Raw genomic sequence first — 25,686 nt, 5'->3', positions numbered from 1 at the left:
TACCCACTCCCCCAGTCTCAGAGCATTAACTCTGCCCCTTCCCCCCCGCCCCCCCCCCCCAGCTTCAGAGCAATAACTCTGCCCAGCAACAACTCATGAATTGGTTATCTCAACTTGGAACATATTCCTATGAATCCTTCACAAAAGTATCTATAAACATTCCAGCTTAGGCAACTATTATCTCCCGCTTGTATAGTGTCCCACTGCCCCCAGGAATCCTTCCGTACCCTATCTCTAGGTTGACTCCTTAGCCTTGGTTCCCATACATCAATCTTGTCAAACATGACACTGATGGGTGGCAGACTGGGCTCTTCTCAGTCAGCCCTTGACTGCTAGCCGACTTAGTGAAGTTTCAAGCCTAAAGCCACACCTCCAGGTAGCTCCCCCTTGGGCTTTTTCCCAGTGAATCATGGGTAATACGCCTGTGAAGTTACATAAAAAATGCATGTCCCTTTAAACACTGTCCCCACCTTAACTCCTCCCTAATCCCACACTTTTAGCATAATTGGCACAGGTTCTACTATGGATTATCCTATAAAAATCTTAATTCTACCCCTTTGAGGTTGCAGGTCCCCCTAAAGGACTTTTGCCCAATGTACAGCCTAATAATAAACTTGCAGGTCCCCCTAAAGGACCCTTGCCTGCTGTAAAGCATATAATAAACTTTTACAACTCTGACTCCAAGCTGGCTTGGGCTGAATTCTTTCAAGACTGAATCGAAGGCTTTCTGGTCTTAGATAAGATCAGAGATCCTGCTGAACCTATTGGGAGCCATCCCTCATCAATTTTAGAAAGAAAATTAGGAATGTGGTAGGAGTGTAGACCCACTTGAGGGTGGGGTTTGGGAGCAATGGGAGGCAGGCAGGAAACAGGGCTTAAAAGCCTCGAATTTGTCTGAAGCAAGCATAATCCATTAGGAAGCTACCCCTTCTTTCAGGAGAATGAATGTAAAAATAAATATAAACGAGAACTTTCCTGGCTTCACAACAAGTATTATTCTGTCTAGAAGTGAGCATTTCTCACAATAAGGAAATTTTTTTTTTCTGTCAGATATCCCCTTTCTTTCCAAATTGCTCCATGGGCATGTAGAACATGGAAAGCATATTTTGAGTCAGTAGAAACATTTACTCTTTTATTTTCCCCTAGCTCTTAGTGAGTGCTATTAATTCTGCCTTCTGGTCAGAGGTCCCAGGGGGCAGGGGTTTGGCCTCTATGGTATGGTGGAGGCTGATTACTGTATACCCAGCTCTCCTAACCCCTTGTTCTATGTACCACACTGCTTCGGGGTTCAGAAGTGTGTGGCACACCCGAAGAATTAGGTCAAGGGTATCTAAGATCAAGGCTTGATATTTGATAAGCCTACCACTAGCTAGCCACTGATGGCCCTTTGCTTCCAGGATGTTCTGAACTCCACGGGGAGTCAGAATTCCAGGGGCTGGCCAAGTGTAAGTTTAGAGGCTTCCTCAATTAGAATGGCGGTAGCAGCCACTGCTGGGATGCATGAAGGCCATCCAGCAACCACAAAGTCTAATTGTTTTGAAAAATAGGCAACCAGCCTGGGGTCAGGTCCTAAGGACTACCAAAGCCTGTCCCCTCTTTTCATCAACATACAGAGTGAAGGTGTTACTAGGTTGGGTAGAGCTAATTAGCTGGAGTGGTGGTCAATTTAGTTTTCAAAGTCTCAAAAACTTTAGCCTACTGGGGGGGGGGGGGAGGAGCTAGAGTTGTAAATGAGCTTAGTAATAAGACATATGTATGCATACACACATATTTGAAAAAATCCACCCATGTAAGAAAATAAAAGATGATTAAGGAAGCCAGACTTTTCTGTTCTGATCTATATAATGCAAACTTAGTCTTACTAAGCCCAGAATATCTATGTTACTGAAGCTATGGTACACCCCTTATGGTATCCTAAGGTCTGAAAACTGCTAATAATGGAAGAAAAGATGAGAATTTATGTGCCTGGAGAAACAAAAAGAAAATGTAAAGAAGGGTAACTGAAGAATACTCTCTAATACAGAACTATTCTGAAAAGTTGTTGATGATCCAGGGCTTTTGCTACAAGGCAGGAGAAAGGTCAGATTCCAACTGGAGAGTCCAACCCTTAAAAAGCTACCCCAGTTTCAAGGCATCGAAGGCAGTACCCATTCAAAATCATGACTCTCAAAACCTCACCAATGGGTTTAAGAGTCTGTGAAAGGACACAGTAGTTCAGAACAAAAGCCTTTCTGCATAATAGTGACAAGAAAAGACCCTCTAATGTCTATACAGGCTACCACAAGTGACCAATCAACTAGTGAAGCCTTATACACATAGAGAGAATGAATACAGGATACAGGATGAATGTGGCCTGGAAACATCTCTTCTGGGAACATCATCTGTGCTGGGCATCACATCTGTGCTGGGTATTTCTGGCTACAGTAGGTGCCCTATGCCAGCATCTCCTTGGGATTCAAATCTTTAAGGTCACTATTGGCTCTCTGCTTCCTTCTACTAAGGTAATTGGAAAAGGAGATGGTAGCCAGAAAACCTCTTTCTGACTATGGTAGATTGAGCTAATTAATGCATAACTGAGGTTTAGCCACTGCATCTAATTAAGAAACCAACCAAAACCAGTTAGAATGCCCCCTGTCTGTGAGTAAATCTATTCTTTTGACAGCCAGAAGAAACCGTTGAGTTTCTTCAGTTTTTACTGGTATATTAGCCTACATACCATCTACCATTCTCACTAACCTAGTCAAGAAGATAAGTAAAACAGTTTAAGCAAAATATTAAACAACTATCAGTTAACTATTTGTCTAACTATTAGTAAGACAGCTAGGTGATGCGATAGAGTACTGGAACAGGGGTCAGGAAGATTTGAGTTCAAATTCAGCCTCAGACTTTACTAGCCATGTGTGACCCTGAACATGTCACTTAACCTCTGTCTGCCTCAGAGTTCATCATCAGAAAAATGGGGATAATAATAGCACCTACCTCTCATAGTTGTAAGGATAAAATAGCATAATATTTGTAAAGTGTTTTGTAAACCTTAAAGTTACAGAAATGCTGTTATTGCCCCTCACCTCTACAGTAAAATGGGTCCTCCTACTTGCCCCTAGCAGAGTAAACCCCTTCTTGTTCCTTACAGAAGCTTGCCTCTCTGTCTACAATGCTCGTTGGTAAGCCAGCCAGAACTTCAGCAGTCCTGACATGTGTAAAGCCTTGAGAATGAATCTTCTCTTGTAGGAGACTGACTGCCTAAGAGTGAAGCTTATGGATATTCTCCCTGCTCTATGCCATCTGAAGAACTGAGCAATTAGACAGAATGTTTTGATTGAAAGGATCTGGTGGAGCAACAGTTTCCTTTGGGGAAAATGAAAGATACCAAGGATCATTTACAGTATTTTCTCTTTAACTAGTACAAAGAAAGGGGGAGGAGGAGCATTTAGAGAACATTGTGGGTGGAGTGTTGGACTCAAGTTCAAATCTTGACCCAGACTTAATGATTGTGGGACCTAGGGCAAGGAATTTAACCTCTCCTAGCCTCAGTTTCCTCATCCGTAAAATAGAGTTGGACTCAATAGCGTCCAAGTTCCAGCTCTAAATCTGCATAATCAGTATAGCTTTCAGTTTCCAGATGCTTGTCAAAATGGGGGTAGTAAATGGTGTAAACTATGTTAAGGACAGAAGACTAATCTCTTAGGAGGGGGTGGAGTGATGAAAACAGAGCCATAACTGAGTATCAAATTCATATCCCTTCGTCATAGTTTTCTGAGCTTTTCCTCTCCTGATTTCCTCTGCCAGCTGGGAGTTCTATAGTCAGACTTCCTCAGCTTTATCCAGAGCCAAGACATAGTGGGAGGCAATTCGATCACATTTTATCAAAGGTGGTTAGAGCAGCAAAAGCACATTAACCATATCTGATGCTTTCAAACTGCGATTGGCAAATTTCCAATAATAAAGCTGTTCAGAATTAACAGACCTCCTTCTCCTTCTGCCATGACATTAATAGCTAATGCTTGTAAAATGCATTAAGGTTTGTAAAGTGCTTTACATAGCTTTTATCCATTTGATCTGCATAGCAACCCTGTCAGGCAGGTGCTATTATTATCCCCACTTTACTGATGAAAAAACTGGGGTATTGCATAAAAGGTGAGTAGGTAGTATTGTGGGTAGAGTGCTTGGAGTTCAAATTCTGGCCTTGATTAAGTGATTTGCCCGAGGTCACACCTCTAATTAATGTCTGAGGCAGGATATGAACCATCCACAACACCCTTACACCCCTGGTCAAATTAGAACCTCACCCAAGCAAATTAGCCAAGTCTATGACGGCTTTTAAGTGGCTCTTAATGTGTAATCTACGTGTTCCTTTAGGGAACTTGTGGGTTTGTTCAAAATGAAGGGCTGAAATGTACTTTGGTAAATTTGGTATAAAAATTCATCTAGATGAGGTTCCAAGGTAACCAAAGCCAAAAAAAAAAAAGTGAGATGAAGGTGACTTCAGTCAGTCAGTCAACCTGTATCTGCTCTGTGCCAGGAACTGTGCTAAGGTCAGGAAATACCAAGAAAGGTAAAAAGACAGTCCCTGCTTCCAAAAAGCTCACAGTATAATGGTGGAAACAACATACAACAATGCAACCCAGTTCCATACAAGATAAATTGGAAGTAATTGTAGCCAGGATGGCTGCTAGCACAGGTTCTCAGATCTGCTTGACTAGGAAAGATTACTGTTTAAAGGGTCAACAATCTTTTTTAATTACATTCACTAGTTCAGGGGAAAAGCCAGCACCCTAAACTTCAGAGAAAATACAAGCGGAGAAATAAAGACCAACAGACAGGGCTCTGACTGCTTAAATCAAAGCAATATTGCTATATACACTTTACATACATCCTTGGATCAAGACAGTCTTTACATCTGAGCAGTCGGGGAGCCCTGAACATAGAGGCCACTTAGAATCTCAACCAGGAAATCACAAGATCCTTCTCATAAGCGAGCCCCCCAAAACAAAATACTAGCTCAGAGTATATATACACTTCTCAGAGCCAGAAGACATCACAACACTCCTGACTCAGTATCTAATTAGAAATTAGCAAAAGGGTGAAAGCCTTCCTACAAGCAAGCCTCCCCTACACAAGCTTCCCTCAATGGACTCAACATGAGGCCTATTAATGGGTAGGGAAGATCTTCTATCCTATTGACATTACAGTAATCAACAGAGGAAAGGCATGAGAAGGAAGGGGGATCAGGATAGGCTTCTAGTAGAAGGTGGGATTTTAGCTAGATCTTGAAGGAAGCCAGGATAGCCAGGAGAAGGACAAGATGAGGCGGGAGAGAGCTCCAGGTACAGATGACAGCCAGGGTAAATGCCTGGAACTGGGAAAGGGAATGTTGTGTGCAAGGAAAAGCAAAGGGTGCAATGTTACTGGTTGTAGTGTACCTGGGAGGGACAGATAGGGTAGGTAAAGTGTAAGAAGACTTTATTGATACCCTAATACCACCAGTGTGATTAAAATATAAAGTCATATCAGTGCATTTGTTGGTTCAGCACAGAAACAAGTTGTAGAAGGAGATCTTATAGTATAGAATAAAAAACCTTGGGCTGCCAGAAACAAGATGGGAAACTGCCTCTCTCACTTCTTTTCAGAGGTGAGGTGTGGGTGGCAGAAAGGAAGAGAGGAGCCAGGGTTGTGTGGGATGTTACATATTCTGTTAGACTTGGTTGGTGTGTTGATTGGTTTTGATGAATTGTATTTTTATTTTTATTTTTCGATCTTCACTATAAGGGATAGTGGGGTAGCTGGGTGGCACAGTGGATAGAGCACCAGGCCTGGAACCAGGAAGATTCATCTTCCTGAGTTCAAATCTAGCCTCAAAATTTACTATCAGGGTGACCCTGGACAAATCACTTAACCTTTTTGCCTCAGTTTCCTCATCTGTAAAATGAGCTGGAGAAGGAAATGGTAAACCACTCCACTATCTTTGCCAAGAAAACCCCAAATGGGGTCATAGAGACTCAGGCACAACTGAATATTGTTTTTCAATATTCAACAAATGGGGTAGCTAGGAGGCACCGTGAATAGAGAGCCAGTCCTGGAGTCAAGGAGGACCTGAGTTCAAATCTGGCCTCAGACACTTAACACTTACTAGCCATGTGACCTTGGGCAAGTCACTTAATCCCAATTGCCACCCTGCCTTCCCCTCCAAAAAGAAAAAACAAAAAACATTCAAGAAATGTTGAATTTACATTCAAATTCAACAAATTTGAAGTTAGAGAGAAAAAAAAAATAAAGGATGGCTCCATGGATGGAGAGGGAGGGAGGAAGAGAGGGGGAGAGAATATATGCTAAAATAAAAGAGAGGTAAAAAAACAAATTATATCCATAAGGATAACTGAGTTCTTTCTAGTCCTTGTTCTGCCATTAACTTCTTGTATGATATCAGGAAGGTCATTTTATCTCTCTAGAATCGAGTTTCCATTATTTAAGGTAAAATGAGGGGTTTGAACTAAATGATCTTGAAGGCCCCTTCCATCTCTGAATTTTTTTCTGTTATTCTAAGGTCAGTACCTCAAGGCCTTATTCCTATAATGCCCTACAAACCTATCCCATACACTTCTCCAAACAGCTGCCTGGGGAGGGGGTAGTGGGCAGGCCCACCATTCAAAAGAAACAATGGTTGTCAAGGGACTGTCACCTAGGAGGACCCAACTTTGGCCTAACTCAGAAGAGGCAAGTTCTGGTCCCATCCAGCTGGGTCCAACCCAACATCTGCCCCAAAGGGGCTAAAGTTTATTGTACTAAACTTTGGAAAGAGCTCTAGAACCTGAAGAAGTATCTGAGCCTTGTCTTCTGTGAACCCTGGAAGCAAGAAACAGGAAAAAAAAAACTTAGATGGGCCTGGAACTTCAACAGTGGTGAGGGATTTGAAGTGGTTAGAACTTTATATGAATTTCATTTCTTTCAATGCCTTTGTTCACTGCCTCCTGCATAGTTCTGAAGCTTCAAGGAAGGAAGATCTCCATGGGGGATTCTGCTAAAAGATTTAAGTTTTCAACTAAAAGTTGAAAAGAGATTTAAAAGAGAAAGGTGGGGCTAAGATCTAAGGGCAGGGGAGATAAGGATAAGTTCAGAGGGGAGAAGGGGGGATATTTAGGTAGCAATGGGCATTGCAGGCAAAGTGTTCCTTGTTCTCCTCCCTGCCCACTTTCCATACCCTTCCACATGGCTTATGTCTCACCTACTTCTTCTAGGTGGTCTGTTAAGAGAAAAGTCATTTTTTGCCTCATTTCTTACCATAGCCTTAATTATTGAAAAAGCATTGCCTCAGACAAACTGAGACCTGGGAAAGAGCTTTGCTTTAAAAGGCTAGAGTCTCCCACTGCATCCAAAGACATCTCCATTTGTCCTGAACTATGTCTTGCCACTGGACCTAGATGACTCCAGAAGAGAGAGTGAAGCTGGTGACTTTGCACAGACCTCCCTCACTTAAATCCAGTTCACTTGCAAGTGAAGACATCACCTTCCTGATGTCTCGGTCCTCTTTGAGAATGAGGAAAGCTTAGACTTCCTTTAATTAGCAAACCACCTGGGACACACAAAAGGCAGAAAGATAGAGTCATACTTGGCAGTCTCCATTCATTATCATAGGAGGACTGTGCCTCTGTTCAGACTGGCAAAGAGCTAAAAGCTCAGGGGAAGAAAAAATACAAATGCTGAGCCGCCGTCATTCAATAGAAACTCATTAAGCACCTACTGTGTGCCAGGCAGTGTGCTGAGTGCTGGGGATACAGAGAAAGGTAAAAGACACCCCTGCTCTCAAGGAGCCCCCAGTCTGATGGGGACATGACATGCAAACAACCGAGACCATCCATACACAGGATGAACCGGAAATAATCAACAGAGCGGAGGCGTCAGGATTAAAGGGGGAAGGGAGAAGCTCCCTGTGCCTAGAGCAAAGAGACAGGAAAAGGAAAGTTTCCAAGGGAGATATGGACAGTTCTAGGCTTTCCAGTTTTAAATTCTGAATCGTAGCCTCTCCTCATAAAACCACAAACTACCAAAAGCCAGAGGGGTGTGCATTATCTAATCTAATCCCTCTCACGTCCCTAATGAGGAAAAGAAAATAGCTTGCCCAAGGTCCTATAACTAGTTAGTTTGGAAGCAAGGACTAGAACTCAGTTCTACAGAATTCCATCTTTGTGCTTTTAAAATTACACCATAGGGGCAGCTAGGTGGCACAGTGAATAGAGTACCCGCCCTGGAGTCAGGAGGACCTGAGTTCAAATTCAGGCTCAGACACTTAACATTTACTAGCCCTGTGACCCTGGGCAAGTTACTTAACCCCAGTTGCCCTGCCCTCCCCCCTCCAAAAAGCAAAAAAAATAACATAAAATTACACCATGAATTTTTCAGCTTGTTCTCACTCTTCCCTACAGAGCTGCTGCACCTTAACCTAAGCACCATGTGTCTTTCTACTCAGCTCTGTGTCTTATTGTTAACTGGCTCAGTGCTTCTCAGCATCTTCAGCACTTTGGAAGCCACTATCATTGTTGATGAAGACCAAGTCCTGGTAAGTAACAAAACCAAGTGGCAATGACCTTTGAGATGAAATCAACCAATCAAAAAGCATCTCGATTAAGCAACTACTATGTGCCAATTACTATGCTAGTCACTGGGAATACAAAGATAAAAATAATTAAGTGTATAGTGTAAGGTATAATCCATTCATATCATGAAGGAAAGAAGAACTGATGAGAACTTGGAATAATGAGGGAAGGTTTAAGAGAAAAGAATGTGGAATGTGAGCTTTGAACAATGAATAAAATTTAAATAGGCAGAAAAGAGAGAGAAAGTCATTCCAAGTGAGGAAAATAACGTGAGACTTTAGGCACAGAGGACTCACGTGATACAAAGTGAGCCCCACTGCTTATTGTGGGGCACTGGAATGATCCAAGGGGTCAGTAGTAGCCTCGGGTGCAATTGGGAGGGGATGAATAAAATTAAGGGGATGATGGAAGCATAGGAAAAAAGAAAAGAGAAGAAAATTTTGAAAAACCATTCATACATGTTTCATCTGTTGTTGTAACAGAGTTACATTTGTAGTAATTACATTATTTTCCAAACAAATACACAAAATGCAAGTTATAATCAATCAGTGTTCAAGTCCACCAACAGCTCTTAACAAGCAAGTGTTGGAAGGTGAGTATGTAATATGTCCAGCATGCATTGGTAAGAATATGTGCTTACATGCAATACTTATGCAGTTATATGATACAATATTGTGTCATCAAAATTTAAATGCAGAAAAACCCCACAAATTTACAATAAATTATTAAATTTAAGATGCATCATTTTTAAAAATTTATATTTTTTTAAATGATGAAATTTTTAAAAAACATAAAAGGGTTAAAGAAAGTACATTTCCAGGGGGGCACTGAATATTATTTTTTTAAAGAGGGTAGTAGGCCAAATAAGTTTATATAAAATGTTTATATATAAAGCTGTTACTAGTAATCTTGGTATCCAGGGCAAGTAACAAGAAACAAGCAGCATGAATTGTGCCTGGAGCAAACAAAAAAGAACTAACTTTGTAATTCATATCAAAATCATGTAAGAAGTAATTAAGACAAAATCCTCTGAGTGGAAAGAATTAGTTACCACAATAGTTATTATACAGCTGAAGTACATGGGTAAAATTTTGGAAACTTTAAATTTTGGCACTCTGAGACAAACCCTGCTTTTCCTGCCCACTATTAGCTCTGTGAATCTATCTTAAGGATGAAACCAGTCTGAGTTACAGCATCACCATCATCTTCAACAAATACTTATTTGGCACTGATTGTGTTAGACCATTTAGGAAATACTGGGGATTGTTTTATATTAATTGAGTGGCCCCAGGTGTTATGGATATTTTGAAAACCTAAGTAGAGGAATTTATACTGGGTTCATTACATTGTAAACTCCATGAGGTCGAGGACTATGTCTTCAAATTCTTTATCCTTTGTGGTGCCTAGCACAGTTATAAATACATAATAGGTGCAAACAACATATTAGTTGATTGCTTGGTCTCCCTGTGGAATGGAGTGGAGGCTCTATGGAAGGGATCCCACCCTGCCTCTCTCAGCTAGAGCTTGGGAGGTATTCTTGGAAATCTGATTCTTGTCCTATTCCTAGGAAGCAAAGAAGAACTTGACTTGGTTGATAGCCCAGGAGCAGGTTACATCTGGGGAAAGGAGCCTCTTGAGAAATTTTAAGGAACAGCAGAACAACTTAGACCTCTTCCATAATGTCTCCTACCAACGCCTGGCTGGAACCCTGTCCCAAAAGAAGAGTGAGTTCCTGGGAGGGGAACTTGTGGAAAAGTTAAGCTCTCTTAGGAGGGGAAAAAGTATGATAGATGAGTGAGAAGGTGATCAGGAAGGAAGAAGAAGGAATATGGAAGAGAGGGGAGAAAAAGAAGGGAATGAAGGGAAGGGCTATGCCTAAGGAATTTCGAACATAGACAATTATAATCCCATGGCCATTATGGCCCAGCTTCCACCCTGACTAAAATCCCTTCCCTCCTTGAAAAAGTCCATTAATCACATTCTTAGCAGGGTCCTGAAGAAAGAGAAGGGAGGAGGGAATGATGGGTTGGGAGAGGAGAAGGAAGGAAAACTGTGAGAAAGAAAGGTAAATAAAAGGAAAATACATGGGCTTCTTGGGAATGCTTTATGCTTTGTTCACTAGGCTCTCAGAACCTTTGAGCCAACATAGGACTCAGGAGATCATATACTCCAAAAATTATCAGCCTGTGGCCCTAGAATGATGCTGACTAGCCAAACCAAGCAGCCTCTTGAACAAATGGTGAAGGACTCCAGGTTTGTATGGTGACAGAATCATAGATTTAGGACCAAAAGGGACTTTAGAGATCACCTCATCTGATGCCCCTTCACTTTACAAATTAGGAAACTGAGTCTTGTAGAGATGAAAGATTTGCCCAAAGGTCACTCAGTAAATGGAAGAACTGGCTGGTATTCAAACTCAGTTTCTCTCATACCAAATCCAGCACTTGTTTCTGCATTCTTTTACTTCCTCTAATTCTCCCTTGGCTATCCTAAAGTCATTCCAAAGGACACAAAGGACTGAAAGATTAGATTTAGATTGGAGGGAGGAAGGTATTCCAAGCAGGCTAATTCTTTGAGTGAATGTGAAAAGGTGGTGTATATGCATGGGACAGCTTGGCTAGAACAGAAGGTTCAAAAGTGGGAGAAGAAGGACATAAGTTTAGAAAAACAAGTTTGGATCTTGAATGTCAATCTAAGGCGTTAAGAATTTAACCTTTAAGCATTAGGGAACCATTAATGCTTTATAGCAGGGGAATGATGTTATCAGAGCCATTCATTAGGGCAATTTGGGACTACTAGAGAAAAGAATATATGTGTGTGTGTGTGTGTGTGTGTGTGTGTAATTTTCTAAATCCATAAAATGAAATATTTGGACAAGATGAATACTAAAACCCCTTCTGCCTGTATGTCTCTGACCTTTGATTGTAACTAGAAAGATGACCTTGGGCGAGTCATTTATACCTTCCTCTTCATCTATAAAATGAAGGGAGTTGAAATAGGTGATCTCTAAGTTCCTATCCAGACTTAAAGTCCTGTGACTCTCTAAAATGAAAATGTGCACTTAGCCTCTGAATAAGTTACCAAGCCCTAACCTAAGCTATCTAGTCTGCCTAGGAAAGATGCATGTGAAAAAGGAAAGACAGGGAATTGGGACAGTAGGGAAAGGGTAAGGGAGTGTCCCAACCCCAATGCACATAAGCTGCCTTCTCCACTCCCTTATGCTCTATTGATCTCTCAAACTTCCTCCCCAGAGCTGCTAACTACTGGACTGTCCTCCAAGTAGGGCATATACCTCATGAGTGTTCTGCAGTCTATGTTCAGGGCTTCCTCCAAGGCTGAACGGAGATACTCCACAATATCGGGCCACCTCTCTGAAACGGACCCTGACTCACTCAGACAGATGAGCATTAATATTAGCAGAATCTTTGCCCTGCAGATCCTCACTGGGCAGCTGCTGGTGATCCACACGTTGCGTGCTGCTTATCTCTCCTTGGGGAACCTGAGAACCAACATTAGTGCATCCTTCCTCACACCTATTCTGTTTAAACAGAGTGCAAACTATGCCTTCCTTATGAACTTTGCTGCCAACCTTTCCAATTACTTTCTAATGATCAAGGATAAAATACACTGCTCTCCCAACTTTATAACTGCCATACAGGAGGCAGTGATCTGGTGGCCTTGGGATCTGGAACGATAGGCCCTGGGGGATAATGGAATTTTTTAAGCAGGGCTTCACAGGCAAGCTTTGCCACTCCGGTGACCTACCTCATCTAGCCTCTTTCTTCTACTATCAGAGCATGTCTCCTGAGAAGGTCTTCTCTAACTTCTACAAGATGCTAGCCCAGAAAAAAAAAAAACCCATCCAATTTAGCTCCTCACTCTTCCAGCCCATAGACTTCTCCACTCATGAAGGCAATTCTTCCTGAGATCTCCTTTCCTGAAGTCAGTTCCTTAAAACCAGAGGATAAGTTCCAAGAAAAGGACTTTGGGAAAGTCCACCTTCATTCATCTACACTGACATGCAGATTTTTAAAGACTATCTACTTGAGAAAGCCTACAGTCTGGCAGAGGATTTCTTCTGGGCCCTGGAGCCTATGGCATGCAACTACTTGACTGATTTCAGAGGAATCAGCTAAGATAAGAGGAGTGCAAGCTTTGACAGGCCTAGTAGACAAACTAGTGTTCCTACTTGAGGGAAAGGTAGAGCTGGGCTATAATCCCAGTGAGAATGTCAAAGACATGCCAAAGAAAATGGGAAATTTGATTATAAAATGCTGTACAAAGAAATGGAGAACAGAGTGAGCAACCTGAGGCTAATGGTGAGAACCTCCCAGGACAACTGGATTGTGATCAAGCATAGAAAGATCTGGACAGTGTGAAGAACAGTGGGAGATGGAGGTACAATGAAGAGGTGGAGAGAGGGGTCCAGTTTGGGGACTGAAATGACAGAGGTGACAGAAAATTAAAACACTAAAAACAGCCAGGAGTATTTATTTGAGAGTAATTATAATCATCATAACATTAACAATAACAACAATAATAGTTAGCATTTATACAATACTTTAAGGTTTGCAAAGCACTCGTATTTTTCATTTGAATGGGCAATACCAGCTGATAAGGGGCAGAGACCCTTTTCTGCCCTTGGAGGGAGCCACGTGGCAGTAAGGAGATCCATCCCCTCACTTTTTACTTCAAACCTCTCCACCCTCCTAAACTGCCTGCCCTGGCCCAGCATGAGCAAATGACCCTGAAAACTACAGAATGTTTCTCTATTTCTCTATCCTTGAAGCCAATTGAATTTAGGGATAGAATTACCTTCTACTCATACTGCCAAGAATTTGTTTAGCTATGAGAGACCTTAGGGGATCTAGATATCTTGGAAGTTGATCTTTGTCAAGTTTATACAATAGTAATAATATTTTTTTTTAATGCCAAGAAAGTAATTTCATTAGTTGAGCCCTTCCAAGGCTCCCAAAGGGGTGGGAGTAACAGACCAGCAACCTAACCATGAGACATTTGGCTTTGGTAGCTAGTAGGAGGCAACCTGGGGGAAGCTAGATGGTATAGTGGATAGAGGCAGGCCTGAAAAACACCTGAACGACAAAAGATGAAGCAACCCCACATAATAGAGCCTTGATGAGAGGAAAGGGGCAACTTTGGACCTATGCCATAGCAGTCATCTATTGTCATTTATCTCTTCCATATAACTTTCCCCCATTCCACACCCCTCCCAAGCAAGCCGAGCTATAATGTGAGGACAACTAAGCCCCGGAGCCTCCCCAGGAGACCCACCATGGGCAGAATCTCAATAAACACTGATGACTTCTGGAAGACCAGTGATAGTCCCTTTTCTTCCACAAGAGCTCAGAGTGCCTTCTTTGTGTTGGAATATTGATCCTTACACTATCCTTATGAGTAGGAAAGATCAAAGATTATTTTTCCTCATTCTACCTAGGGAACCTGAAATTCAAAGAGATTTAGTAACTTGCCCCAAGTCACAGCAGAGCAATAAGAGAAGAAAGTTGGAATCCAGATGTCCTGATTTCTTATTAACTAGATTCCAATTCTACTTTTCCATGGACAAAGCCCGTCTGACTCCCTCACCTTCTGGGAATTCTCTAGATGGGGAGGGGTTCTCAGTATAGGAAATACCACATCATAATGTCATTGAATCTTGAATAGGGAGAAGGAACCAAAGTCTGGACTCTCAGTAATCTCAGATCAAGAAATTAGGTTTACTTCTATTTGAGATTTGGGTAGAAGAAGGCTTATGAGCAGAATGAAGTAATAAAATGGGACCTGTTCCAATGAAAATGATTAGATTGAAGGGCCCACAAGATAACATTGTACTTTTAAGAAGCTACACACAAAATATGAACTGACACAAAGTGAATGGAACCAAAAGAAGGCTACAACAATGTAAAGGAAAATGTCACTCAAAACCAATAATGGTCCTAGGGAGCTCTATCTTCACAGAGGAGAGAGAAACAATCAGGGAAGGATGCTTTATAAATTGTTAGATACAGTCACATTGTCTTGGGGGTTTTCGAGCCAGGAGTAGAATTAGGGTACAATTTCTCTCTTGGTTCTCCTCCTACCTGTCTGGCCACATTATCCAGGGTTCTGCCCTAGGCCTTCTTCTCTCCTCTCTCCCTCTCAGCATCTCCAATAGTTCCAACTATCATCTCTATGCAGATGACTCCCAGATCTATATATCTAGCCTGAGTCCCCCTCCAGGGCTCCAATTAGGAATCTCTACCTTATTGCTGGACATTTCAAACTGGGTGTCCCATGGGCATCTCAAACTCAACATATTCAGAACCTTTCCCTACAAAACTCATCCTTTTTCAAAAACTAATTGTGTTTGTGAATATAATACTAAACTCTCTCCTATGCCCTAGTCCCCATTAACAGCTGCCTATTAAACATTTCTAAATGCATGTATAACTAGAATCTCATTTTCAGCGCGCCTGAAACTGGACTCATTCTCTTTTCCTCCCAAATCCACCCTTCTTTCTAACTTCCCTTTTCCTGTTAAGTGTATCACCAGGTCCATCCCTTCCCCACGTTGAGAGCAAATTCAAGTTATATAAAAATCAATTTACATAGAGATGTGCAGAAAGGTTTCCTTAAATAAAGTGGGACCTGTCTGTAGTCTCTTAATTGGTCTTCCTGCCTCAAGTCTCTCCCCATTCCAATCCATTCTCTCAAGCCTAGAGGTATGTCTGACTATGTCCCTCCCCTACTCAGAAAACTCCAGTGGCCCCTGTATTATCTCTAGGATACAATTCAAACTCCTTGGTTTAACATTTTAAATCCTTCACAATCTGCCTTTAGCTATATTTTCCAGACATTTCACATTATTCCCTTTCATGAGTTCTACATTTCAGTCAACTGGCTTTTCCTCATACCCCACATTCCTTCTCTCTTCTCTGCCCTTTGCACTGCTGTCTCCTAGGTCTGGAATGTCCTCCCTTTTCACCTCTGCCTTCTTCAGAGATCAGTTCATGGTCCACTTCCTCACCGGAAAACCCTCATACAAGTCCATTCTATATTCCTCCCTGTTCCTTCCCCCAGCTACTGGCACCACTTAGCCCACTCCATGAAACTGTAAAAATTTTGTGTCTACTTATAAGGTATTCAAGTCATGGCTGGACCAGGGGTAGGAAACCTACAGTCATTATTCTGTAAAATTTCGATTCAGTCAAAAAGCTGCACTTAAGGATCTAGAAGGCCACATGTAGCATCAAGGCTACAGGTCCCCTACCCCTGGTGCTGGACAATCATTTGTCAGGAAAATTAAAATGAATTATTTTGGGGTGTGGATTGTACCCTAGCTGCTGAAGTCCCTTCAATTCTAAAATTCTATGAGTCAGATGGTACACTGGTATTTGGGGGCAAAAGAGGGGAAGAGTGCTCAGAACTGGTTGACCTAAAAAATATTGACTAAATGTTATCAGAATTGTGTAAACTTTGACACCTGGGATACTATGACCTCTACCACAGGCATGCTTGAGAATAGAAGTGCTGTCCAGTGCAATGATCCAAGACAACTCCGAAGGACTTATGATGAAAAAGATGCCATCCATCCCCAGAGCAAGAACTGATGGTGTCTGGATTGAAGCATACTTTTTTTGGCATTCTTTGTTTTTCTTCAGGGTTTTTTTTGTCTATAATTTCTTTCACAGCATGACTGTTATGGAAATGCCTTGTATGAGTACACATGTATGACATATCGAATTGCTTACCTTCTTAATTGGGGTGGGCAGGGAAGGGAAGGGAAAGAATTTGGAACTCAAAACTTTAAAAAATAAATGTTAAAAATTGTTTTACATGTAACTGGGAAAAAATAAAATACTAAACAAGAAAAGTAAAGAAAAGAGGTTCTGTCAAGGTCACAGCTATAATGCTGATCTTGTGACAAACATATTACTGTCCTTTAGGCTTGAATGCATGGAGGACAGCTTGCAACACAGCCCAAAACATAAGAATTCCCCACAGTCACACTGACCTGGGACACATGCAAGAACAACACTACCCTGAAACAACAGGCTGCCCTCCCCCACAACATACTTCTCTGCCAAACAGAGATTTCTCCTAGATCTTCTGTCTCCACCTTTTCCAATCAGCTATATATCTATAGCATAATGGGCCAACCTATAACAAATACCTGTCCAGATATTCTTTTCCTTCTTGTTTTTCCTGCAGTCTACAGGCAAAATCTCTGGCAGAAGAGAGATTGGTACACTCATTAAGGCTAGTTGCAATAGCTGCTACATTACTGAACCCCGTGGCTTATGTTTCCTGCTTCCCTAATTATGGTAACAGATGTCAACCTGGAGGGAGGCTTCTAGTAAAATATCTGCTTGGGTATGCTCTGTTTAACATCTTCATCAATTTAATTAAATATTTATTAAGTGCCCTCTATGTTACAAGACATCAAGCTAGATGCTACAGTTACAGAGATTTTTTTTTTAATTACACAGTTCCTGTTCTCACATAGATTATAATTCACTAGGGGGACTATGACATGTAAGTGATTAAATATAATAACAACATAGAATATGATGGGGGAAAGACAGAGATCTGAAAATTTTAAACAGCAGATTACATGAGGAAGGGGTAGGGAACCTGTGGCCTCAAGGCCACATGTTGCCCTCTAGGTTCTCAAGTAAGGCCCTTTGACTGAATCTAAACTTCTTTTGTTCTGTGAAGTTTGGATTCAAAGGGCCACACTTGAGGACCTCAAGGGCCACATGTGCCCTCGAGGCCACAGGTCCCCCACCTGTGGGGGACGGAGGATCCTAAGAAGAAGCAATGCTGTGAAGAGCACACCTTGTCATGTCTCCCCCGTCTTGGACCTGAGGGAAACTTGGTATTTGACTGGCCACAAGCAAAGTTACAGAAGTGGAAAAGTAACATATGTTGAATTAAAAGTACTGAAAAATACCTGACTTGTAATGAGAACAAATCCCCAAAGTAATGCCCTCTTTCCATATTTGAGTATAACTTTCAAGTCTGGATTCTGGCGTTTTCTTTCCAATTACTCTAAAGAAAATTCAGAAAAGCAGTTAGCTATGCCTTGGGCTATGTATTGCGTCAGACATGGAAAACTTCAGGTTTTTCCTCTGGTAGCAAAGACCACACTTATTAAAGATAAATCTTTGCTTTAATATACACTTTTAAGATGTAAAGTAGAAGTTCACTGTTTCACATAAATTTTTTTTGTTCTTTGTATATTAAAGTGTATTGGTTGATTATAATTAAATTTACAACTTCAAAACTTCTTAAAAGAGAAATCTTTTCTTTGATAAATCAAAGTGTACAGATGAGTGCTACACACCTGAGCACAGTCACACCTGGCTACAGCTTTCTTGAATTGTAGAAGAAACTACAGAACCTTTGGAAAACAAACAGAACTCAAAAGGAATTGAGACTTGGGTCTGAGGACAAATTTTAACTGTCTTCGAGACTTCGGGTCCAGCACTCAACCTACTGTGCCACCTAGCTACCCTTAAGTATTAGGTAGGCTTGTGTTTAAATGAATACGATTATGTTTTCTGGATTTTAGTTATAATTCCAGCCACAACCAAGTTATCACATTTTTCTTATTCTTTTAAAAGATTTGACTAGACTTGACAGTCAACTGAGTTGGTCAAATCTGACTCTTCTTTTTTGTTGTGTTTTTTAACAGTCAATCCTTTCCATCTCAATATCCTGGAAGATTTTTTTTTTAAGATTTCACCTAGTTTCATTAATTCGTTAAATAATAGTGAAAACCTAGTTATAGTTTTGTGTGACTTTACTGTGGTATACTTTGGGAAAAAAAAACCAACAAAAAGAATGCCCATTAGTGTGGAAAATCCTGTTTGTTAACCATTGTGCCTCAGGCTAACCAAAGGCAAAGGCCGAAGCAAGTCCACTGAAGTAAAAGCAGTGAACAGCCTAATTACAATGATTTGATTAAAATACTGCATTTCCATTTTTGGTGTTTTATTGTATAACAACCCATAAAGAATATCACATCACATTTTTTAGTGCATTTTGAATATGAGATGCTTGAGTTTCCTGGGCTGTTAAAGTACACATATGAGTTCAGCTAGATATGTAGCCTTCAGTTAAGCTGTTGAGCTAAATTGCTTCTTAGGATTGACTTTTAAAATCTATTGAACTTAAAAGTTACTGACACCTTATGTAATATAGAGCACTTTACAAAGAGTATTTCATTTGATCCTCACAAGAATCTTGGAAGACAGGTGCTGCTATTATCCCATTTTACAGATGAGGAAACAAGCAAATGTCAGTTAAGTGACTTGCCCAGGATCACACAGCTAGTAAGTGTCTGAGGCTGGACTGAACCCAGTCAGGTAGTTCCAACTTCAAGTCTGGCGCTCTATGCACTATGGAGCCACCTAGCTGTCTCTATGACTATGTAAATATAGTAGTTCTGTTATTAACCATTGACAGTGTCAACTGGACACACTGGACAGAACTAACCGCTAACCTGCCGGTGGCCAGAGTTGAACAAAGCAGGATGGAGACAGGAATCAAACAGAAGCTTAATTTCAAAGTGAGGGAAAAGCTTGCAAGCAAGGAGAGGGATCTAGGCCCCACCCCTGGGGGGGGGGGAGACCCCCTTTAGGGTAGGCAAATCTCAGTACTTATGCTAGTGGCTACACAGTGAGCTGTAGCCCTGACAATGAGGAGTAACAGCAACGATGTGACAAGTTTGATTCATAGCAGGACTTCATGACCATAACTTGTTGGAGCTCAGAGAACACCTGGTACTGGTCAAAGCAATACAATAATCATGCCAGAGGGTGAGCATAAAGGACTGTTGTTATGTCAAGCTCAGGGCACAGCCTGCTTGCTTGGCCTTAATGCTGGAATAAAAAAGGTGTCATCCAATATCCTGACAAGAGGGTTAAGACAGTGTGTGATGATGTGATTTGGGGGCTTAATTCAACAATTACACATTCATGAATATTTATTTTAAAAGAAAAGGAACAGAAATCCCTCAATGACATTTCTCTCCCCAAATCTAGGTAAAGTTCAGTTAATTTAAACTCTGAACAGACCAGCAATCTTCTGTATCACAGTAGCTCTCTGGGCAATGGTTTTGGGAACCGCTTTCTGGTGTTTTCTGTTATCCTAATCAGAGCTTTGACTTTTAGCCTTCCACATCTTCTGCTGATAGAAGAGTGGTATATTTGAAAGATTGACATGTTGAAGAGAGGTTAGATTTATTTTGCTTATTCCCAGAGGGTAAAACTAAGACCAGCAGGTAGAAGCTACCCAAAGACAGACTTAGACTCAACAGAAAAAAGACCTATGGTGAGGCACAGAGGAAAGAAAGCCCAGTTTGAATCCTGGCCTTGCCACTTGCTACTGTGTGGCCTAAAGCCTCTCTGGGCCTTGGGTTCCTCTTATGTAAAAATGAGAGGGAGTGATCCCAAGTCTGGACTCACCTGTCACCTTCTGCCTGAGGCCTTTCTCAATCTCCCAAGTCTTACCCTCTAAACCATCTTTTACCTATCTTGTAAATAATCATATATGTGTTATAGAATGGATCTAGAACAACTTCCTCATTTTACAGATAAGGAAACGGAACCCCAAAGAGATGGATTCTTCTCAAATCTCACAAATCTCAGCATCAAAAGCAGCTATTCAAACTCAGTTTCTCCAACTCCAGACCCAGGGCTATTTTCATTGCTTCTCAGTGGCCCCCAAGGAAGCCTAAGATTCAGAGAAGAGGTCATTGTGGATAGAAACGATGAGGAAAGACTTCCCAGAGAAAAAGGAAATTAAATTAACAATTAATGTCACTGTGCTAGGCACTGAAGGCACAAGGACCACTGCATTCTAATGTGGGATACAGCAAGAAAACTATATTCATACAGAGTAAATGGGGTGGGGTGGGAGGGAATATCCTTCCCTCAATCAATCACCAAACATTTATTTAGGGTCTATATGTACTATAGGGGCTGGGGATACAAAGACAAAACCAAAGCTTCAAAGAATGTTCCTGACCTCAAGGAGGTTTATATTCTACTGTGTGTGTATGCTGGTGTATCCTCAGTTATGCTAGCACACCCAAGGACTGTGTGAACCAAGTTCTTGATCTGCCTTTACAAAGGGAAGACAGCTTCAAAGAGGTTAATAATCTTTATTTATTTATTTATTTTTGCCTTTTGGAGGGCAATTGGGGTTAAGTGACTTGCCCAAGGTTACAAGGCTAGTTTTGTGTGTGTGTGTGTTAAGTGCCTGAGGCCGGAACCGAACTCAGGTCCTCCTGACTCTAGGGCCCACTTTGCTTACTTTGCCACCTAGCTGCCCCTAGATTAAAGGATCTTTTCTCTTTTTTTTTTTTTTGCTTTTTTTTGGAAGGCGATTGGGGTTAAGTGACTTGCCTAAGGTCACAGGGCTAGTTTTTGTGTTAAGTGTCTGAGGTCACATTTGAACTCAGGATCTCCTGACTCCAACGCCGGTGATCTGTTCACTGCGCCACCTAGCTGCCCCTAATAACCTTACTTTAATTAAACAGCACAGAGGGATATATTACTCAAGAAAGACTAACATCATCCACTAGTTCAGGGTAAAAGTCAGCACCCTGAAATAGAGAAAAATCAATTAGTGATCCAATAGACAGGGCTCCAAGAGTAATAGAACTATTTACATACATCACCAGATGGAGAGAGTGCCAGTGTGAGGGATAATTTGCAGTGAAGTTTCCCCATTTTGACAAATTAAATCTAGAGTGGCTTCAGCATCCATTAGGACTAAGTTTAGAAGTCCTTACCGGAATCTGGGACTTAGAGCAATGGAGACCCTCCCCAGTGCCACCTCAGCACAAGATATGCCAAATAAGGATAAAATTGCCTTCCTGACCTTGCATTGGACATGTTTCCGTGTCCTTTGTCTCTAAGATAGATCCCCCGCCCCCCCTTAGGTTGTGGGCCAGCCTCCCCACCAATGAGAGTGAAGGCCAGTTGTGGGGTTGGGTTTCTGCATTAGAAGTTTATATAATCATGGGCTTGCTTCTACTTGTTGCTCTCTCCCCGGCAGGTGACAGGGGCTGAGTCCTTTCTCATGAGAAAGAATAAAGACTTTTCCTGATCTCAGACTCAGACTTCACACCAGCATCTATGTTCACAAAGCAGGGGGTGAGGGTGAGGGTGGGCTTAATAATGGCTACCCAGAGTCTCATCCAGGAAATCAAAAGGTGAGTGTCATCCCATAGGCAAGCCCCAAGGCAAAAACCAATCTCCCAGAATATATACAGTTTTAAAACAAAGATTTGGCACCTGATTGGCTCTGTGCCATGGGGGGGGGGAGGGGGAAGCAAACTACCAGGGAATAAGAGATTGTTATAGCTGTGGATCCTGGGAAACTGAACTCCAATAAATGCTAACAAAAATCCACTTTGCTTATGCTTACAGTTGGGGGTGATGGACTGGGGATGTGAGGTGTGGAACAGCACAAACCTACAAATAAAGAAAGATGAAACATGTGCAAAGTAACTTCAGGCAGGGGTGGAATTATTAACTGGAGGGGATCATGACTGACCTTGAGCTGAGCCTTGTTCGCCCTTGGGGATTCCAAGAGGCAGGAATTGATGGGGGAATGATAGATGTTACAGGGACTCTGATGAGCAGAGTCCTTGCTGTGCAGTCTGGAAAGAATTCACTAGGCCCAAGCAATCTTTTGAGTCAGGATTGTAAAAGTTTATTGTTACGATTTACAGCGGGCAAGAGTTCTTAAGGAACCTGAAAACTTAAAGAAGTAATAGGTATAGTTTTTAAGGAGTCACAGCAGTAAACCAGATGTCAATTATGCTAATTAGGTGAGTAAGGGTGGGATTAAGGAGGAGTTAAGGAGTGGTCAGTGCTTAAAGGAACATGCACTTTTAATATCAACTGAGCAGGTGTATTGCCCATAATTCACTGGGAAATAGCTCAAGGGGGGCTGCATGGAGGTGTGGTTTTAGGCCTGAAACATTACTAAGTCAGTTAGCCATCAAGGGCTGACTAAGAAGTGCCTAGTCTGCTCCCCATCAGTGTCATGTTTGACAAGATGGATGTTGGGAACCAAGGCTAAGGGAGACTCAGTATGTGTATAATTGGCTATAGTGCATTGAAGGATTCATAGGTGCAGCTGGCCATTATACCAAGGGAAGATAAACAGTTCATGAATTGTTGCTAGGCAGAGTGCTGGCAGGGGGAAGGGGCAGAGTTAATGCTCTGAGGCTGGTGGGGGGATGTGATTCTACAAACTGGTTTTACAAATTAATTTTACAAACTGATGTTACAAACTGATATTAAATACATAGATCCCAAGTACCCCATCATTGAATGAAGAGGAAGAGCATCCCAGGCCTGGTAGACAGTCTATACAAAAATATGGAAGCCAGAGAGGGAATATATACACAAGAAACTGCAAGCTGACTGGAATGACGAGTCCAAGAAGAAGAAGAATGTACAAAAGCCTGGAAAGGCATGTGGGATCCAGATTATGAAGGACTTGACAATCAGCTAAAGGAAAGCTTTCCCAGATGATGTTCCACAAGAAAACACATCTTCAATACACATTTGCTAAGTATCTGCTATGTGCCAGGCACTGTGCTGAGTGTTGGGAACATAAAAAAGAGGCAAAAGACAGTCTCTGACCTCAGGGAGGTTACATTTTAATGGGTGAGACAACACAAATATACAAAGCAAGCCAAGAAGGGGGCAACAATCAATCAATACAAATTTGTTAAGTACCTACTATGTGCTAAGCCTTGAGTTAAGTGCTGGAGATATAAAAAGGGGCAAAAGACAATCTTTTCCCTTAAGGAGCTTACAGTGTAATAGGGGAGAAAACATGCAAACAATATATATACAAAGTAATCTATATACAGAATAAATAGGGAAAAATTATGAGAGGGAAGACACTGGAATTAAGAGGGGGTGTACTGTAGAAGGTGGAATTTTAGATGGGACTTATAAGAAGCCCATGAGGTCAGTAGTCCTGGTGGAGGATGGAGAATATCCAGGCATGATTAGGGAGGTAGAGGATTCAAGCTTCTGTTATGTTTTTACTGGTTTCCTTAACTTCAAAACCCAGTTCAAATCCTGCCTTCTGGAGGTGGTCTTTCTTAGCATCTGCCCTCTTTTTAACAGCATGTATGTGTGTTTATGTATGCATATATATACATGTATACACATATGTGTGTATACATATATATGTAGTCATTTACTTGTGGCCTGTATTAAAATGAAGCAATTCTTATACCTTTTTAGTCTCAGAATCCCTTTATAATCTTAAAAATCATAGAGGACCTCAAAAAGCTTTTTTTATATAGATTATATCTATTGACATTTACTGTTTTAGAAATTAAAACTAATAAAATTAAAATACAGTATTTATTAATTCATTTTAAAATTACAATAACAATTCTATTACATGTTAACATAAACTACATGTTTTTATGAAAATAGCTATATTTTCCAAAACAAATTTACTGAGAAGAGTGGCATTATTTTAAAGATTTTTGTCAATTTCTTTATCTAATGCCTAGTAATAGAAGACAACTATATATTCTCATATCTACTTCTGCATTCAATCTGTTGTGATATGGTTCCTTGGTTAAAGCATAAGAAGAAAATCTAGCCTTATATAGACATGTAGTTGAACAGGGGGAGGAGTTATTTTATTTTATTTATTTATTTTTTTTGCCTTTTGGAGGGCAATTGGGGTTAAGTAACTTGCCCAAGATTACATGGCTAGTATTTTTGTGTGGGTGTTAAATGTCTCAGGCTGGAACCAAACTCGGGTCCTCCCGACTCCAGGGCCAGCGCTTTACTCAAGGGAGGAGTTATTTTAAAAAGCAAAGATACTCAGGGGTCCCCTGACCAGACTTTGAAAACCACTATTAAACCGCAAACTCTACGAGGGCAGTCGCTATGTTTTGTTTGGGATTTTTTTGTTTTTTCTTTGTGTCCTCAGTTCTTAGACACAGGGACTGACATATGATAAGCAATTAATAAATGCTTATTGATTAATTATTTGATTGGCTCTCAGAAATGCCCTGTGACAGAGATGTGCTGGAAACAGTTTTACTCATCTTAGAGAATCCATTGTTAAATTTTCAGTGGGAATATTTATTTACACCTAAGAAATAGGCAATAGTTACCAATCAGGACTTGATTTACTGTTTTGTTAATTGTCCAAACTTAAGAAAATTAACATTACATACTGAACTTAAGTACCTCTGAATATATCCCCTCTCCCTTATAAAACATTTAGCAGAACACTGGATTGATCTATACATGTTGTTTTGGAAGGGGTGCGGTAGAAGGCTCAAGGAATGAAGTCATCACTAGACAGAAGGCCTGGTGAATGACACTACTACTACTAATAATAATAATAACTGGCATTTATATATAGCACTTTGAGATTTGCAACATGCTTTTCATCTCATCTGAGCCTCACAACACCCCTCCCCTATAGATACTTGAAGGTACCATTATCCTGATTTTTCCAGAAAAGAGACTGAGTCTGAGAAAGGTTTGTTGATTCACCCAAGGTCACACAGCTAATAAAAGTCTGATGGAGTATTTCATCATAAAGTTCCTTGGTTTAAAAAATAAATCCATCTTTCTCTATATCTTCTTTCCCAAAATAATGCTATCAAAATGTGAGAAATGCTGGCAGTTTGGTTTCCACAGATTCTATAGGAACAATGGGTGTTTACATAAAGGAAGGCATAAATCTGTAAAGAAGGGCCTGAGTTAGGCTAGCTCAGACCAGTTGGGGGATGGTCATTAACTTTTCATTAACAGGAATGCTTAATGGGCAGGTTGGGAGAGTTGTAACCCAGAAGAGCTGGAGCCAATCCCATCTCTGAAGAGAGGAATGGAGGGAAAATTAAATGAAACAAGCATAAAAAGGGGCTGCCTTTGTCAGATCCTTTGTAGTCTATTTCAGGAGACTACCCATTTATTCCTTACAGAATAAATGTAAAATAAAGATCATGAAACTTCCTGGATCCCCAACAAGTGTGGTTTATTCCCTAGACAGAGCACAAAGATTTTCATTTATAACGAAAATAATG

General features: G+C 41.0%; 1 long non-coding RNA gene and 1 pseudogene across 1 annotated transcript in view; one reads left to right on the top strand and one right to left on the bottom strand.

The window, feature by feature from the left end:
- LOC138151108 (uncharacterized) overlaps positions 1 to 25,686 on the bottom strand; it is an 82,859-nt gene that overhangs the window by 16,897 nt on the left and 40,276 nt on the right. The window lies entirely within an intron of this gene.
- On the top strand, positions 4,804 to 13,989 carry LOC138151104 (alpha-1,6-mannosyl-glycoprotein 4-beta-N-acetylglucosaminyltransferase-like; annotated as a pseudogene).

The sequence above is a fragment of the Petaurus breviceps genome, unplaced genomic scaffold (genome assembly GCF_028583685.1).
Source record: "Petaurus breviceps papuanus isolate PSGF00001 unplaced genomic scaffold, PetGlider_PUasm1.0 90895, whole genome shotgun sequence".
Lineage (NCBI taxonomy): Eukaryota > Metazoa > Chordata > Mammalia > Diprotodontia > Petauridae > Petaurus > Petaurus breviceps.
Note: the sequence above shows the minus strand (reverse complement) of the source record. Positions and strands in the feature narration are given on the sequence as shown.